Source organism: Struthio camelus, chromosome Z (assembly GCF_040807025.1).
Source record: "Struthio camelus isolate bStrCam1 chromosome Z, bStrCam1.hap1, whole genome shotgun sequence".
Taxonomy (NCBI): domain Eukaryota; kingdom Metazoa; phylum Chordata; class Aves; order Struthioniformes; family Struthionidae; genus Struthio; species Struthio camelus.
In genome coordinates, this window is record NC_090982.1 from 13,457,851 (window position 1) to 13,476,243 (window position 18,393).

Sequence of the window (18,393 nt, forward strand, 5' to 3'; positions counted from 1 at the left end):
TCAAAACTCTTGAGTATAGCTGCCTCCCCATAGAGCTACTGTTGAACTCTGTGGCCTCTCCTCTTGAGTTGACACTAGCCCCCATTTATCACTGCCTCTGTCTGGGGCTGTATCGCAGAATCCTGTTAGGGCAGCAGGAGCATCTTCTGATGAAAAGTCTGTGTGTTTGCTCTTTGGACAGTTGTAATCATCTCACATTGTCAGCATTCAGGCTTGGTCACCCGTTAGTAACAACCTTCCCAGCTGCACTGAAAAAGAGGGGCTTCTGGACAAACATGGAAAGGGAGAGCAGATTACAAAGTTGACAGTTGGTAAAGAGAGGAGCCAGGCTAGAGCTTTTTTTTTATTATTATTATTTTATTGTGGGAAGCCAATATATGTATTTTGCATAGGAGAAGTGCCCCAGGCTCAGCTCCATGACTGATCAGACATATGGTGCATTATCTCCTCGGGAAACTGCTTGTCTTTATTTATAAACATGAACTCCATGTAAACTTATTTTTACACATTCCTTTCCAGCTGTATTATACAGCAAACACACAGAAATCCCGAGGACTTGTCTATGCATGAAAAGGTACTACTTGAACTAAGCAACAGTATTCCCAAGCGTACCGACTGTGCCTGTAATTATGCTGGCATGCAGCATTTATACCAGAGCAGATATTCTTTAGCAGGAAAGGGAATAAACCATGCACATGCCTGTAATTTGAACCCACATTCCTGGCTATAGTGGATGAGTTACACTGGTACAGATTATACTACTGTGAAATATAAGGCGATGCAGTGGGTTTGGATGGATTATTTTGGAGATGAGGAAGCATTTTTCGTGGTAGTCCCTTGCCAGCCACCGGGGCCTGGCTTGTTTTTCAGCAGTGGAATATAGCCTGTACCCTGACTAGAAACACCAGCCTAGGAGCATAGTTTTCTGATCCCCACCTCGCAAGAAAATGCGCAGTTCTGTGATTTGTTATCCTAGCGAAGACAGGGAAAAGGGGTATGGGCAGGATTTTTGCCTGGGAGTCAGAGGAGAATTTGCCATGTTTTTGGGTGTTCATGTTTTGCTCTGTGAGCCTATCCAAGGCGTGCCACATCCCTGGGACCAAGGGGTCGCTATCGGTATTGTAGCTTGGAGCCCCATCTCCAGCAGAGGCCTCAGGATGTGAAGTCTGTAGCTGTCTCCGGTGACCTTCTTGCACTGCTGATGCCTTTAGCACCCTCTGACTGCCTGCTGTAGCAACTTCTCTTAGCTAACTGCGTTTGTAATGCGTTGCAGGTACTTCAAAAAAAGTATCTGCTCTGAGCTACTGAGAGCAAACTAAGTGCTAAGAAACTATGTGCTGGGGCCATCATTAATGTCTTCGTTACTGGTCTTTTACTGCCACTTAGTTACAAGCATTTAATAAAGCCAGTCAGTCACTCTGCTGCCCCTTGGCCCTCCTCAGACCTTCCTTTCACTCTTGTGCTGGAGAACTGCTCAAACATAGGAGTAATGGTCAGCAGTACTTCCTGAGCAGGCCACTGAAGGGCCCAAAAATATAGCATTGCATGTTCTTTTTTGATCATCCTTGTCTTCCATAGCTTCCCTGGTATGTTTTCAGAGCCTTCTGAGTGCTAACCAGCCCTCAGGAATATCTCACCTGGACAGACTGACATGGAGCCGGTTGACACCTGGAGCTGGACGCTTTGGCAGGGACTTAATTTTTATCTGGAGTGGTGGCAAGACTGCCACATGCACTACTTCTCATCTTAAAACAAGGATTTCCAGCAGAATTTATATTGAAGTAGAGCCAGTGCTCTGTCACCAGGGCCACGTAAGACCAGAATTCACATATGAACAGATCTGAAGCAGAGGATTCTTTATCCGTTTGTGAAATGGAGCTAATGCAACTTGCATGCTTGTTCACTAGTGCTTACAGAGGGGTCTGGAGTCCTTAAATGCATAAAAACAGAGGTGTTTATACTTGTAGTACTAACTGGTGTATTACAATGACATTAGCAAGCATTAAGGGAGAAATGCTAAGCCCTGCTAGTAGACTTGCCGGCTTGCTGGGGTTTTTCTGCCAGTGGTCCCCTAACGAAAGTGTGTGCAGCAGTGATAGCTGGAGATGACAGATCACATATGTTAAATGACTTTGTAGTTACTCTGGCTGGAAAAATGTAGAGCAGTGTTGATAGTTTGTATTTAGTGGGGGCCTTTCTCCTAGGACGCAGAGTGTATTCTCATGGAATGGAGAGGGACTTAATTTGAATTAGCTCTGTGATATCTGAGTAATGCCCGTGGTCTGTATAGAAATTAGTATACGCCTCCTGGAAACTTAGCACTGCCTGAGCAGAATTGTCCTGGCATGGATCTGACAGATCAGATGGCATCTGGTGCTGTCCTTGCTCATGTAGAAGCTGTTGAGGTGAAAGGGGAGTAGGGGGAGTATAAGGGGCTGTTCTAATAGCTGTCCATTATTCAGGGAGGTTGGTTTATAGCAAAACTCCGGACTAAAGAGAAGCCTTCTGACAATGCTGATTTGTAGAGGAAAGAGAGCGGCTTGCACATTAGAGACTAGATGTTGTGTGTGAGGAAAGCGGGAAAACACGAAACAGAGAAAAACATGGATAACCTTATTATTCCTGATCTGATCCTTAACAGGTACAAAGAGGTAAGGCTGCTGATTCCAGCCAACTTTTTTGCTGGTTTACACCAGAAGGGGCAAAATCAAACTACCTACTAGGTGGACGTTGCTACCCTTCCAAATATCGGGATCAGGACCACAGTTCAGTTCAGTTGCAGATGGGAGGTTTCAGGCTGTTCTTGTTTTACCTCCCCTGCCCTCCCCCACTGCTCCTCAGTCTATGCTCCATCCTGGAGAGCTGAGATGCAAGCAGGAGGCTTTATTTATAGAAAAAAAATGTCAGCGGGGCCGGGGAGGGGTAGGCAGAGGGGTGTGAGTGGAAATGAGTTGTGCTGATAAGCCTTCTGACAGTATTTTATTTTACTGAGGTTCTTAACAAATAATCTTTCTGCAATGCAAACCTGGCTTATCAGGCTAATGCAGATTGTCTCAAATCCTTATCTCCGTGGGCCAGTTAGCTGGAGTGATCCCCTTCTCACAATGAATAGAGAATGAAGAGCTGAACACAAGCCTACCCCTCCCTCCTTCCAGTCATTGCCATTTACTGGCAGTGAACCGAATGGCTCTGATTTCCAAACTCATAAATAACACAAGGGCTTCAGAACTGAACTGTCCTGTATTTTGAAACAGTTGTTCAGCTGCGCACAGAGCCTAAGTCTGGGGGAGGGTACGGGGAGCAGGACTGGCAAGCGAAAAGAGGACACACACACTGGTGTGTGGTATCCTTCTGAGAAGAAGACTATGTTTAAAGTCTATGTTAAGAAGACTGTGTTTAAAATCTCCTCACTCATAGACCCACTCTCACTCTAAACATTGTCTATCCAAAGCCAAAGTGAACCTGGGGCCGGACATTGAATGTGTTTCCTTGGCATGCTTTTTGCTCCATAGCTTTGCCTGGTGTGCATGTGCTGGGGAGAAGCGGCTGCTATTTGTAAGTTTAAGATTTATGGTGAGAAAAGTGCCCGCTGCTCGAGGGAAGCTTTTTTCTTCCCATTCTGCTCGTTCTGTATATGTGTTTTCCATACTTCCTGTGGGTCAAGTTTGTGTACCTGGTGAATGGATTGCAGATAAATAGATCTGCCTTTTCCAGGGACAAAAGCATGGAAGAGAGTGATAGCAGCTGTGAGGAAATTTTATTGTTCTGGCTGAGCTCTGGAGAAAATATGTAGAAGTCCATCTCTGGGAATACAGGATCGAGCAAACAGATGCTGCTGCTGTCTCTCTGTGTCTGTGATCAGCAGAGATGTTCTCCATTCCCGGGACATCCATGAGATGCTCTTTGCCAGGATCTTGCCCTTTACTTTGAAAAAAAAAGAGGGGTTTGTTCTAAAGGATCAAGGCCTAGGGAAGAAGGGGCCTGAATTCTCTCCACCAAGTGCAAGTTCCCTTGTGTCTGTTTTCGCTCTTTCCCTTCTGAATGTTTTTTTTTTTTTTTTCCCCTGCTCAGGAGGCAAATGTCAATCTCCTTCATGTTTATGCTCAGCAATCAGTGCAATGGGACCTTACCATGCTAATTGCACTTGAACAAGTAAGGCTTTTTACCAAGCAAGATTCCCGCAGCATGCAGCATAGTGAAATGCTGGACGAATGCAGCACGTGGAAGTGCTGTTAGTTTCTCCTTTCTCTTGGCATCTGGGCAGATACCAGTATGATGCTTTGGTTTTGCAAAAGAGATGAACCTTCCTCAAAGCAAGAGGGTATGGGGATCCAGGCATGCAGTTTATCCCCTTGTATGGACACTAGTTAACTGCTAAATCCAGGGATATGAATTACATCAGAGCATGGAGATATCTTGGCGATATCTCTAGCATGGAGATATCTCTACCATATGGTGACTTGGGTGTCTTGTGTGACATACTACATTCAGAAGGTACAATTGCTAGCTGACCTTGCACTTTATGTAAGCCAAGTCACATCAGCATCATTCAGCAGCAGTTACTGTCTCAAGGTGGCACTAAGGTGTGAACCCTGCTATCAGTGTAACATACAATGAAAGAGCAGATCTCTGTATTGCAGCTCCCCACCTCAAAAAACACCATAGATGAGTTTGCATTTGCTGTCAGCACATGCAAAATCACATCTAGTGCTTCCCAGATTTTGCTCTGTTGCATCTTCCCTGAAAGTCAGAAGTGGATTCCCATTCTTCCGTCCGAAAAGGAGGAGAAATTGTAGAAGCCAACAGGCATGGTGACTCTGCAGCAGTCTCCCCATTTAACCAGACCATTATGTAGTATGATTTGTTCACGCTGCTTTTGATAGGAGTGAGAAAGATAAATGGCACTGCAAATCTGTTTAGGTGATATCTGTGAACAACAGCTGCCATGCAGGCCTTCAGAGACCCCTAGACAAATAAAGCAGGAGCAAGTGAATGTGTAAAGGAACAGCAGCATCTCCAGACCTCCTAGCTGCAAGGATGGAGTGTGCTCCTGGAAACAAAGGCTCGCAATTAGTCTTGGGTGATTATATGGGAGCAGCTCTACTGGAGGATTAAATTTAATTGTGCCTTTTTTCTTCTTTTGAATCTAGTTTTTTTTTTGTTTGGATGACTCAAGACTCTTACAGTTGCTTGGCCCTATAGGGTTCCCTATGTACGATGGAAAAACGTCCAAGTCCTTCCTCTTTCTGTGGTATTGAAGTGAATGTGTCTGGGAGGATCGAGTTCATGCTGCCTGGTATTTGTCCTAATCTGGAGATTTCCTTCCTAATTTCTTTCCATTTTGCACTAAAACATAGCCTTCTCCGTTTGGATTTTCACCTCTTCATTGTGAGTGGACGTTTAGGGCACAGATCTGGCTTTGTTGAAGCCAGCAGCTGAACTTACTCCTGCCTTGTCAGGACCTGGATTTCATCCATCTCTCCTGCCTTTTGGGGCAGTTTGACTCTGCCCCGATCAATGCAGTTACGCATTGCAGAGTTTTCAAGTATGTTGGAAGGGCTGGGGTATTCCTCCTCCTCTCTCTTGACTCAAAATCCTTAGACATGATCAACACAGCTTGAGTCTCTTTCTTGCACTTCTTCACCATGGAGTGAGACTGTCCATGTGTCCTAGGCTGTCCCAGACTGCTGAGCACCCCACTTTGCCTCTTGAGCCACCATCACATGTTCACATGCTTAATCTCTGCACGTCCTCTGGAGCTGCTGTCCTTGCCTGACTTTGTGGGCAAGGAGCAGAAACAACTTAGTCCTTCTAAGTATATACACTCTTAGAAGAAACCAGGCCTTAAGTCATCCTATCTTAAAAGCCATTTTGCTTGAGGTGGCTGAGACCTGACAGGGACTCAGACATGCATCCTGAGGCAACCCACAGTCCCAGGACTTGCTGTTACACAAAGAATTGTTTCTTCTGCAAAGTGTCGTCCTTTGTGGCCTTGCTCCGGTATCTATAAACTGTTGCTGGATCTCGCTTTTGCCCCTCTGGCCCCATATCCGTGGGGTTTTTAGCCTGCCTGCTGTGTATTCACTGCTCTCCTGAACGTGAGGTTCTTGGATGATGATTGTGGCTGAGCTGTTTTACAGGCTGATTCCTCTTCTGAGCAGGTGGATGGCCTGGAGAGGCCGTACTGCTCTTCACACAGTTGCCACCTCAGCCAAATCCCTGGATAACTAGACCGCGTGGCAGCTTGTGGGGAGACATAAGACTGGGCGCGAGACTTCACAAGCGCTCAGAGTGCTTGTCCTCACATCACTGCATTGCCCCTGGAGTTGGGGGAGAATTGCGGGCTGTCGCCTGAGAAGCTCTTTGGTGATGTTAGAGCAGGGAGTAGGGTCAGGTTAGCTCCCGGCAGAGCTTGGTACTGGTGAGCACAGGTGAAACATTTTGTTCCTGCATGTGTAGGACCCTTCTGCCCAACTCATTTCTGCGGCAGCTCTGGATAGGCCCAGCTGAACTACCCCCATGGAAACCGGGGAGGAGCTGCACGAGCTGGTCCTTTGCAGAAGTTGATGGCTGCTCCTGGTAATGCTAACTGGTCCAGCTTTCATTTTGGCTTCTTCAAGACGAATGCAGATGGATCAATTAAAGACTACACAAAATGAAGCAGAGGTCCTCAGTGTTCCCTACCCCCTCCTCCCAATGATAATAAAAATATGCCCCCGCCTTGTCTCCTTCCTTGAAGACCCCAGGAGAGAATTAGCTGGTGCTGCAGGTGCAGTCGTCCTGCAGGGTGGTGAGAGCAATGAATAGTAAGGTTTTTAGCTCAAGCACACTAAGGCTGTTCAGCAGCCATTGGATAATCCTCTGTTAATCAGATTATGTAAATTCCTACTTCAGCATCCCTAAACCATCTCTCGTCCCCCTGCTCTCCAAGCTGGAAATAAAAGGCGCTCTTAAAAAGAAACATTTAAACTGCAAAAAGGCATCGCTGCTGAAAGGGGTGGGCAGAGGGTGCTGAGACAAGGAGCAGCCTATCTGGGCTTTGTGTTTGTGCAGACGGGCATTCTTGCTTGGCAAAGCAATGGGAGACACTAGCAAATCAAAGGTCAGGGTGGGCACTGCCTGTTTATTAACAGTGTCTCAAGAACAAGTTGAGGAGGTCCTTGCCTATGTGTTCCTGGAGGTGGTTGCTTTGCCCAGGGACATTACATTTGGTGCGTGCAAAGAGCATCCATGACCACTTCAGAGCAAAGTGACTTTCTGCCCTTCCTTTTGTGTTTGTGTTGTGTGACGTGTTCATACATCCGCACTGTAAAACACAGTCCTCCAGATAAGGTTTTGGTGGGAGGTGCTTTCAGCAGCGGGCACTTAACTATTGAACATGGTGATTAAACTGAATGAAGGGACAAATTATCAAAAAAGGCCATTGAAGTTCTGCCTGCAAAGTCTGGACGTGCAGGTACTGTTACCACCTAAACCTGCCTGTGTGCTTTAGTGCATGCAAGGTAATCACATCCTTTGGCTCTGGGCTTCATACAGGATTATCTGTCCCTGAAAGACTTCTCAGGAGCCTGGGCAGTTACAACAGTATCTCATGTAAGTTGTCTTGAGCACCAATACTAAAAATGTAGCTTAAGGCACTCACTTCATCTCTGAGGTTGTCACATGCTCTTAAAGGTAGGAGTGTTTTTTTACAAGCTGGAGTGGAAAGTTGAGGAAGGCAAGAAAGGTCAGTTACAACTAGAATAGAGGAGCTAAGAGCCTATTTATTCTCTGTGTGGCCACCGAAAACCACCCAGAAAGCTGAGCTGACCTACATTTGCTGTATGATACTCTTCTCTGAAAGCAGTTCCTTTTGTTTGTGACAAAGATGGAGATTGCCTTTCCTGGGCAGATGTAGCACACAGGAGATGAGGTTTTCCAACACAGTGTTTCACTGGGGTTTCAATACTCATAGATTATCAGGAGAATTTGTTTCCCAGCCCTTCTCTCCCCAGTCCTGAGTTGCAAGTTGATGTATGTTGTTTGCAGTGGGTAGGCAGAGTGGGTAACTACTCACGGGCTATTAACAATTATGCTGTTGCACATACGGAGTTCAGACTCTTGTTGGCTTGGTGGGTCAAGCTAGTCACGGGATGTTACTAGTTTTCATGAGTTAAGGTGACGTGCTTGGTGCAAACATGCTCATCTATAGGTGAAGGACTTGATTGGGAATATTGAAACCGGTTCCCTGTGCGACACCATGGGAGCCCGGGGCACGGGTCTGCAGGAGGGATACTCATTCATGAGGGAATAGACACTCTGGTATGAACTGTCAGGAGCTTCTGGCTGGCCTTGCAAACTCATTTTGAAAATCCAGTTGTCTAGATATGCAGATTGCACTGTCCTTACCTCAAGGAAATTTGTAAAAAACCTGTCTTCATTCTGCTGACAGAAGCTTTGCATATGGCTTTTGCATAGCCAGTGGAAAGTAAAGAGCAGTATAACACGTCCGTATTGTGGTCTAAGGCTAGTACAAGGATGCAGTTTGCACGAGACTGGTAACGCAGATGTATTGAAAGAGTAATGGACCAATTTCTGAGTGCTGCAGATCAGCGTCATTCTATAGCAGCCAATCAAAGTACGTCAGTTTACACCAGCTAAGCATCTGAAATACAGAGATTACTTTAAAACATGGGAAGCAGTTGAAAATGAATTTCAGAAAGAATTGTACTATCTCTCTGTTATCATGCAGCTATAAGGGAATATATTCATAATTGCGAAAGGAAAAAAATGGTAAATACTTAAAGGTGAAGGAAGAAAACTATATTTAGGAGTCACAATAGCTTGTCTTGATTTTCCATGTGAATTGGTCTGTCTGATCAGAACGAACCTCTGAGAGGAAGGGTTCCATGGAGCTGCTCTCTGTGCGTGCATGCACTGCTGGTGTTGCGAGAGGAGCAGTCTCAAGCACCAAATACCACCCCTCCCCTCTGAGGATTTCAACCTCAGCAATTACCAAGTGATGTTAGGAGGATCCAGACCAAACTCAATGGCTGCTTGCAAGAGCTTCCCTCAAATAAAAAAATGCAATAAAAACAAGCCACATGGTTTGGAAGACTTGCACATGAAGGAAGAGAGCTTGCAAATGCAACAGCCCGGGAACTCCCACCACTTCAGGTGCACATGGCTGGGAGTTAAGCGACTGGCTTGACGTCATACTGGAAATTGTATCTCCTGATCTCCGCTCTTTGTCATGAGTTGTGTTGCTTAAGGCACTATGACTTCTATGGCAGAGGCCCTTGAGGGCTTAAAATGTGGCCAGTGAGCTTTTCTTACATTCAACTCCTTGTTCCTTTGAATTGCCCCTTTGAAAGATGCTTACGTGGCGGCTTCGCTGCTGCACGCGGCGGGGCTGAGCTTGGCGCTGCATGTCGGTGGCAACGGCAGCCGCTGATCCTCCAAGGCGAATGCCTTGGTTTTACTCATTTGTCTGGGTACTTCTGTGTCAAAGGGAAAATGAGCTGCTTGTCTTTTCTCTCTAGCTTGCCAGTGCAAGTTTAAGAGAAACATTAGGTCTGCCGTCTCTTTCTCCTGCAGCTAAATGGTTCAAGGCTATCAGCAAGTTTCAGCATTAAAAAGGAAAGGATTCTTGGCCTTTAGAATTAAGCTGAAAAGTGTGCCCAGAATTCAAAGCACCCCCTGATGCGAGTGTTTTGTTAATGCTAATAAGAGATTCAAAAGGTTACAAAAAGCTTCAGATGATCGAAGTTTAATATTTCAGCAGTCTACATGCAGCTGCTGCTCTGAACCTCAAGCAGCCTCTCCAGCTTGCTATATTGAAAATCTATTGATTTAAATTTTATTTTTAAAGACTAGAAGCCTAGATGTGTATAATTGCTTCTTACTGTTCCCATCTGTAAAACGTGGCACTGAACTCAAAGCAGTAATGTGGCTGTGTGGTCACAGCCTCTTGCTGTCCATTTTCCAGCCATCGCTTTCATGTCTGCTGCTTTCTTCAGACGAAAAGGGGTGACCCCAAGAGGGGGAAAGTAAATTGAACCCAGGGCCATCTTCTGAAATACCTGCCCATATTAAAGCTGGCCTCTCTTTGATTTCCTCCTCAGCTACAGTAAGTGTTTTGCTGGAGAAAGGCAGGGCTTGGGGTTTGGCCCTCTGTGAAATGCAAACTTTTTTGTTTTCCTCTGACCACTACTGCACCTTGGAGCTGCTTCCTTCTGACAGAAATATCTGAGGATGCAAACTCCGGCCGTTACAGGAGCAAATATGCTAGTATCAGGCTGCAGTTCAGAGGCAGAATGCAAGTGAAAAAGATAAAATAAAATAATACTGTTTCCCCTTGACTTGTCATGAACTGCTCATGGGTGGCTGCTAACAAACAGACCCACAGCAGGAAAAGAATTGCCCTAAACTCCACAGAAAGGTTCAGGTTGGATCCCTGCAGAAATCTCCATGAGGAAGAGCACTGGCAACTCTGGACAGCTCCAGGGAAAAGCAATCCCAGGACAGCACTGATGTGTTGATAATATATTCCCCCCGCTGCCATGTCACTGCCAAGAATGGGGAGGAAACTGAACGGGTCCCTCAGAGTTCATTGGTGCCAAGTAATCACATTTCAATAGGACACCTAATAAAGAGACAGAGAACCGGACTCTCATATATACTAAGACCCCCTAAGAGCAATGGGACAGGGCAGAAAAGACCCTTAAAGTTGGTTTAAAAGTCAGTGGCCCAGCACCACCTGACCTCCTGCCCAGGGTCTGACACTGGGGTACGACACGTCACAGCCGGTCCTACAAGACAGCAGGACGGGAGGAAACCCGACTGCTTGCAGTATACGTGGAGCCGTGCTGCGGCGTCCTCCCAGAGGAGGGAGGAAGCCCGCTCTCGGGGCTGCAAGGTGCAAAGGGGGAGAGTGGGGAGAGGGGGAGCGCAGGGAAGGTGAAGGTCTCCAGAGCGCAGCCTGTGCAAAGCCTGGGCCAGCTGCAACAGAGATGCTGAATAGGGGTAATCCCCTTCGCATGAAAGGAGGGAGGAAAGGAGATGTTGGGTTGTGGTTAGGGCACTAAATAGAGGTGGTGGTGGCTTTCCTAAAAGGAGTTAGGATTTGAGCTGTTGAGACCGTGTCGCTTCTTCCTCCTTCGCTGGCTGAGGAGCCACGTTTCTGCTGCCTGTTTGGATCAAGCGAAGGGCTGTTCCCCCAGGGAGGCAGGTCTGCTGAAGTCACTGCAGCCGTGCCGGCTGATACTTGCCCTGAGAGGAGGGCAAGTGTGGACGGACCCTGTCTAGGGCAAGGTGAGATCTTCCTGGGTCCCAGCATGCAGATCCCTGCTGCGAGCGCCTCTGCCGTGCTACGGCCAGGCACGTGGGCAGGGCGTCCCTGCTCGCATGCCCCTCGCTGCTCAGGAGACAGCCACCTCTCAGACTGGCATTTTCTGGCACAGAGCTGCCCCAGTGCGTTTCTTGGTACTTCTTCCTCCCAAAATAAGGGAAGCTGAAATCCCACCCCAGCCCTTCTGCACCCCCCTCCAGCCCTGCAAGGAAACTCTCCTGCACGCAGCCCATGAGCCATGCAAGACCCCAAACCCTGCTGCTGCACCTGACCGGTCTGCTGGCTTGTGAACTCCCCTTTGGAGGAACGGATCTGCTTCTGCAGAGGGCAAGGGCGAAACCCCTCTTCCGCAGCAGGATGCAGCTCTCCTGCCCCAGTGAATGAGAAGGAAGAGCAGCCCACCCCGCCCTTCTCCCTGCAAGGACGGACGCTTTCCTGGCTGTGTATTTTCTAGTGCTTTGGCCAGGTTTTGAAAGTCCTAGGCAGTGAAGTATCTAAGCAATTAGGGATGGACAGTTTCAGTTCCCTCCCCTTTCTGGACTAGTAAGCCCCCTTCGCTATCCATCATGGGCTGGCTGGAATATCTCAGGGCAGATTGTGGGTAAATAACGGTTCGGGGGAAGTAACACAGAGGAGGCGCACTCTGCAACTTTTCAATGTAAATTACATGGAAATTGGGCTTCTGTGAGGCCAAAGGCCCCTCTGGAATAAGGCCTTTAGTTAACATAACACTTGTGCTAAATGAAGCGGTTGACACAGCTTTCAGGCTGTAGTGCTGCTTTTAATTTACCATGTGAAAGGGCTGAACGTCCAATCTAGCTCTGCGGGGAAGGAGCTGCCGTCGCGAGGGGCCGGGACTCGTCCCCTCCAGAGAGCAACCGCATCATTCCACCGCTGGTTTGTTAATATTTATGGGAGCAATCCTGTTAACTGGAACACTTGCAATGCTTTTAAAAAATGCAGCGTGACAGAAAGCGTGAGCCCTATCCTAGCTAGCCTGCTTTTTGGGGGTAAGATGAGCTGCGTAAAAGTTGAGCTTTCTTAGGCCTGCTGTGGAGTCCTGCTGTGGAGTGCACTCAGAGCTGTGTTATCCTGTGTGCAGATGTTTTCCTGCTCTGTGCTGGGGTGATTAGCAGGGCTGCTTCTTCCTCATGTCTTGTTCCCCTTCAGTATTTTTCCCTCCCAGCGCTTACACTAGTATCCCACTCTTGCTGTCCCTATTTACTCTTACCTCCTCCCAAAGCAAAGTCCTACCACCCGCTGGAGAAAAGAGTGGAGGTGCAGACCAGGTTTTATGGGTCTCAAACACCTTTTCGTGCACCGACTTCCTGCTTTGGTAGCATCCATCTGTAGACCTGTGATCCTAACCAAGGCTATGTCCCGGCTGGCTTGTGCCTGGGGCGATATTGTGACTATTTTCCTATATTAAGGAGAGTCATTATCCAGCAGGGGTAACTGGGGCATGTAGGCTGCCCACACCGGCTGCCTACCTGGTCCCGAAGCCAAGGGACCCCTGGCAAGAGGGGAGCTTGTCCCCAAATATGAGAGTGTGGGGCTGAGCTGCCCGCACGTGAGATCACCTCCTCAGCCTCACCGTGCTTACTCTCAGAGCACAGAGGGACTGTCCTGGTTGGGAACACAATAAGATCAGCCAATGTTTCTGAACACTGAATCATGTTCAAACTGGCTTTTGAATGGGCAGTGGGTGTCAGTCTCTGGAAACATTATTAAAAGCTTAGACCAGATTAAAAAAGAAAAAAAAGAAAAAAAGAAAAAAGAAAAAAGAAAAAAAAAAGAAGAAAAGGGAAAAAGGGAAAACAAAGAAAAAAAGAAAAAAAAAAGAGAGGCCTCTTGCTACAGGCACTTGCCATCCTTTCCCCCAAAGTGCATCTGACCGAGGCAGTCATCACTCTACGGCTAGTGAACGTGGTCGCTGCTACTGCAGGGTACGAGCCCCATCCCTCCAGAAAAGAGAAGAGACTGCGTAGTGTGAAGAAAAAAGGCAGGGCAGAGGGAATCTCCTGGGAGATGCAAAACAAGCTCCCTGGATTGCCAGGACTAGTGGCGACACGCGCCAGACAAAGGACCTGGTATTGTATAAATGAGGCAGCCAGGGCCAGCAAGAGGCTGACTGCCGCAAGAGCAGGCGCCGCGGCCAGGCACTGCCAGAGCAGACAGGGACGAAAAAGAGGAAGCATCCGATTTTGCTGTCCATTCACCCACTGAGCAGGTTTCAAGAGCCACAGGCACCTGTGACTGGAAAAGTAAGTGACAACGGCCTCTTCTCTTTGCAGAGGCACTTCCAGACTTTCGGGCTTATCGTGCAACTTTCTTAGCAATGCCTAAGTTTCCTTTCAGGTACGCACAGGAGAAAATATCCTTAAAGGAAGGAACTTCTGCAATTAACCATTTACCGTCAGCTAGATTTTTATTTCCTATCATGCCACCTCTGGATCTTGTCAGAGAAAAGCTGAGAGTAAGGCACCTTCCCTGACAAAATGAATAGTTATGGAAACTGCCACATAACAGGTGACTGCATTCAATCAAGGGAAGTGATGGTGTTGCTACATTTATGGGCCTGGACTTTTCACAGTGTTTTTAAATTCAGACTGTTAGAATCTGCTAAGACTTAGCGAAGCAAATCTCATGCCAGGAGAAATTATTAATTGGTTCCACTATTTTGGAAAGAAATGTTGATGATCAGAAAGCGTGGAGCAGACAAATGTGTTTTTAAAAACACTGCTCCAAGATTTGCTTACATGCTAATTCCGTAATTACGCAGCAGGCGAACTCGTTTATACCAGGGCAAAGTGCTGTAAATCTGAGTTATTGCACTGGTGTAAAATGATTAGACAGAACATCACAGGCTCTTTGACTTTAGAAGCAGAACTTAGCAGAGCTCTCCAGTGATCCTTGTATTTAAAAAATAACACTTGCAAAGTATAAAATAGCTTATGCATTCATTACACCTTACTGTATGCTTATGCACTAGACTGCGGAAACCCTACGAATGTGTCGACAGATGAAGAGGTATAGGAAGGGCTTTAAATTCTGATCCTCACACATTTAAAAATATCCCCACTACTTTACTGGTCATCTGCTTTTCAGCTGATGTATGTGTGTAAAATGCATAGACATTTGAATTTTATTCAGTACAATAGTTTGCTTGGGAGAAAAAACTTAGCAATGCTTTTTACTCACTTCAGTTCACCAGGTAAATACTAGTCACACCTTTGAAACCACCCCATCTAGAACAGATTCATATTTCCAGGGCTAGACTAGTATGCAGAGCTGTATTTGCCTGAGAACGTTAATAAACAACAAAATGAACATTTTTCTGAAGTAGCCATCCCCATCCTTCCTGATTTTCATATAACAGTATAGAGAAATATACGATTTTTAGAACCTTTCTCCTATGTGTGTTTCTTGGTTTACAAAAAAAAAAAAAAAGGGTAAAATCAATGCAGCTTGCTTTTAGTGCCTATTTACATAAACCATTAGCCTGCTTGTGGTATGAGCAGCTGATCCAAGAAATGATCTTGTACTAAGAGAGCCAGCATGCTAGCTGGGAGTCTTGGGGACTAAATGCAGGTGAGTGCTAGACCGTGGCTGTGGCAGCAATGACTTTAATGCTGATTTTTCTGCCAGGCTCAGCCCAACCCCGGTGCTCCGTGCCGTGACACTCGGGGGAGACCGGAGCCACGTCCCTTGTCTCGTGGTGGCTTGTGTCGCACTTTTGGAAGTTGTGGTCTGCCCCCGTGGGTATATGCTTTAAAGCACCGTGGACATAACTAATTCCTGGGGTGACGCCACGGCGGTCAGCGGGCTGGTTGTAACTCGTGCAGTAGGCAGCTAGGGCAGGGCACAGAGATACCAGGCGTGGGGTCAGACTGCGGGTCCTGCTTTCGCGGAGGTCCCAGAGAGATCTACTATCAACTTCAGAGCAGAGCTGGATAAAATGCAAGAGCAAATATTGCCTTGAGGGGGGAAGAGTGTGTGTGGGGGGGTGAGTCATTTCTTAAAACAACACCTGATCCTGAGGCAAATTTCCCTTCCAGCACTGGACTGCCCCCTCCCTCCTCCTGCTGCGGGGAGCGGGCTGCCACAGGCTGGTCCTTCATCGAGCCGTGCAGCACACCGTGCCCGGCAGATTAGTAAGAGGCCACCAGTAAGGAGCACGTGGACTTTCCTTCATGCACGGTCTCAGCCAACAGATGTGTTTCCGCTGTTAAAAGCTACCTAGCTGCCTCGCAGTCACAGGGGCAGAGAGAGGCGTGCAGTATGACAGAGAAGACACCCAGACCTTCTGGGTCAGAAAATGACACTGGCGCAAGTTTAGCAAATAAAGGGCTAAACCCCCTCACAGGATGTTCCTCTGTCAGCTGTAAGACCTTCCAAGCCACCACGTCCATGCCAATATACGAGATCTTAGTTTAACCTCAACTCAGTTGCAGCCCATGAGTGTATTTTGGGCTTCTGTTTGTTTGTTTGCTTTTGCACAGGGTTGTGGTATATATTGCTGCAAAGACACGGACAAAGGGTATTACTGGCAAGAGGGGGGCCAGAGGGGAAAAAAGTAAATCAATTTTTCCCCATGTGCTCTGGGAGTTTGATTGTGTAAATCTCTTCATCATCAGTGGTTAAGCTCTTAACCACACATTTTGTGCTTGGCCAAAAGCCTCTTGGGTTAGAGCCCGTTGCTTCACAGAGCCACTTTTCCCGAGGTGGCCTTAGGGAGCTCAGCTTCAAGGTGCCCAAGTGAGGAACGGAGTCTGCAGGGAAGCCTGCTTTTTCAGAAAGCAATGCGCGCGCTCCCCCCGAGCAAAATACGCCCCCAGCCCGGGAGCAAGCTGATTACAGAGCTAAACGGCCCAAGCGCAGAGCTGGGCCGTGTGAAACTTGCGTTCTGAAGCTGCAATCACAACTGCTTTAGAAGCGTATCCTCAAACGTCAGGGCTGATTTCAGCTTGAGGCCTTTACACGGTTGCTTTGGAGGACTCTAGCGATTTCCTTTTTTCTAAAGGATCAAAGAGAGCACTGTGCAGCTGTGGTACTTTGTGTAAATGCTGCCCTTAGACAGGAGGGCTCCCAAAAGCAGACATTTCACTTTGTATGTGTTGTCCTGGATTTATAGACCCTGAAAAAGGTAAATCTCTCTCTTAGTGCTGACTGTTTTTTACAGCGCCTTTGCTGCTGTGCTGTGCTTTGCACCACGGTCTGATTGTCAGATAAAACTCCTGACGGAGGTGCGAGACGGTGAAAGCAGCCCTTATTTACTCCAGCAGGAGCTCCTCTGCCCACATCGTGTTTCAAATGAAAGGGTGTTCGTTAAAGGTGCTTGGAAGCAGTCTCTGAGAGCTGGGCGCTGACTGTTCTCCTTCATCACACAAATGTAGGGCCCACAGGTCCCAAGCAGGGCTGGGCCACCACGTGCTGCTGGAGGCTGTACCCACAGAGAAATGCTTTCCTTTCCAAAAACCTTATAGCTGTGACAAGCAGGCAGGACATGGAGACGCACCAAGAGGAAGGGATTTATTTGCCTAAGGCAAAAGAACAGTGGTAACGAGGGCAGAAGTGAAGTTTCCTGTTTGCCAGTCCACTGCTTGGCTCACCAGGCAGCTCGCTTCCTCTGCGCTTCCTCATCCATGAGTGCACCTCTAGGATTTTTGCAGTGGGAGGTGCTCGGACAGGGGCCTCCCCTTGGCCAAGGGTGAAGTGCTGAGGTTTAGGGAGATGGTGATGGAGGAAGCGGGCTGAGAGAAGCTGGGAGGGAAGAGCCTCTACCTAGAGGGGTGGTGCTCCTCTTGCATCCCTGAAAGCTGGGTGGATTGTCCCACCTCCGTCCCCTCCCACCCCAAGGGAAGTCCTTGCAATCCCAGCAGCAATGGTGCAGCAAAGCAAACAGTGTGGTTTGGTTGCAGAGAGTTCAAGCTTATTTTACCCAGAAAAAAAAAAAAAAACCCAACAAAAACCAACCAACCAAAAAAAAAAAAAGAGTGCTATTGCCAGGCAGCATGATGTCTTGTGGCATCCATGCTCAGTCTTCCCCTCTGCACAGAGCTGAGTCCCACGCTTACGAAACTGAAGAAGGAAATAATGAGCCTCCTCGTTCCCCTCTGCTCCACATTGCCCTGATGCAAAGTGAACAAAGTGCAGCAGTGAAGGGCTGTATCTGGGGCATCTTTGGCCCCCGTCGCACATCAGGCCCACAAGCACCTGCCCCATGTAGAAAACAGGCACCATCTGCTGTTGCGTTGCCATTTACTGAATGGCTGAGGGGACTTTACAAAACCCCAGTGCAAAGTGTTAAATAACTGATCCGAGCAGGCATTGGGCTTCTTCCCCCAATGGAGTAATGGTGTGGCATTGTGGGTTTACTAGAAGCACTCCAGTTCCTGCCGGCAGCAGGCATCTGCTGTCTGATTAAGATTTGCAGGAGCAGGTCTCCAGTGGCCGGCTTCAACATGTATTTAACTTCGCTGAGGTCAAAGGTATAACTTGAGGGAGGAACTTGCTCATCCAAGATCTTTATTTAATAGCAGCCTGCTAATTATGACTGAACACTGGGCTCCTGGTGAGCCCCCTGCCAGCCCTCAGACATTAACCGCTAGCGCGGGAGCCATTTGCAGTGGAAGGTCCTTGCAGAGACGGTGCTCTGTACCTGAGCTGCTGCTGCTGCTGCTGCTGCAATTGCCTGGATGGCTTTTGCCCAGAGAGGCTGTGAGAACTGCTGCTCTTGAGGGAGAGATCTTCATCTCTTCGCTGCATTGTTAAGTCTTTTGTTCGGTGACATTTGTGGTTGCGTTACCCACAGCCAGTATTTTTTTTTTTTCCTTTTTTCCTATTTCTCAAGGGTAAGACAGTGGGGCCGGAAGGAGCTTCATCTATCTGTTTGGTGGGCAGTGGTGTTTTGTTTTTTTCCTCTTCTCTTCCTGGCTGTTGGAGTAGATCCACCACTGGGCTGGGGATAGTTCTTATTCTGCACAATTCTCTTTGCGTGCTGCAGATGCGAATCTTAGCTCATGAAGCTGCGCTTACCCACTGCTTCTGTATTTGCCCTCTTG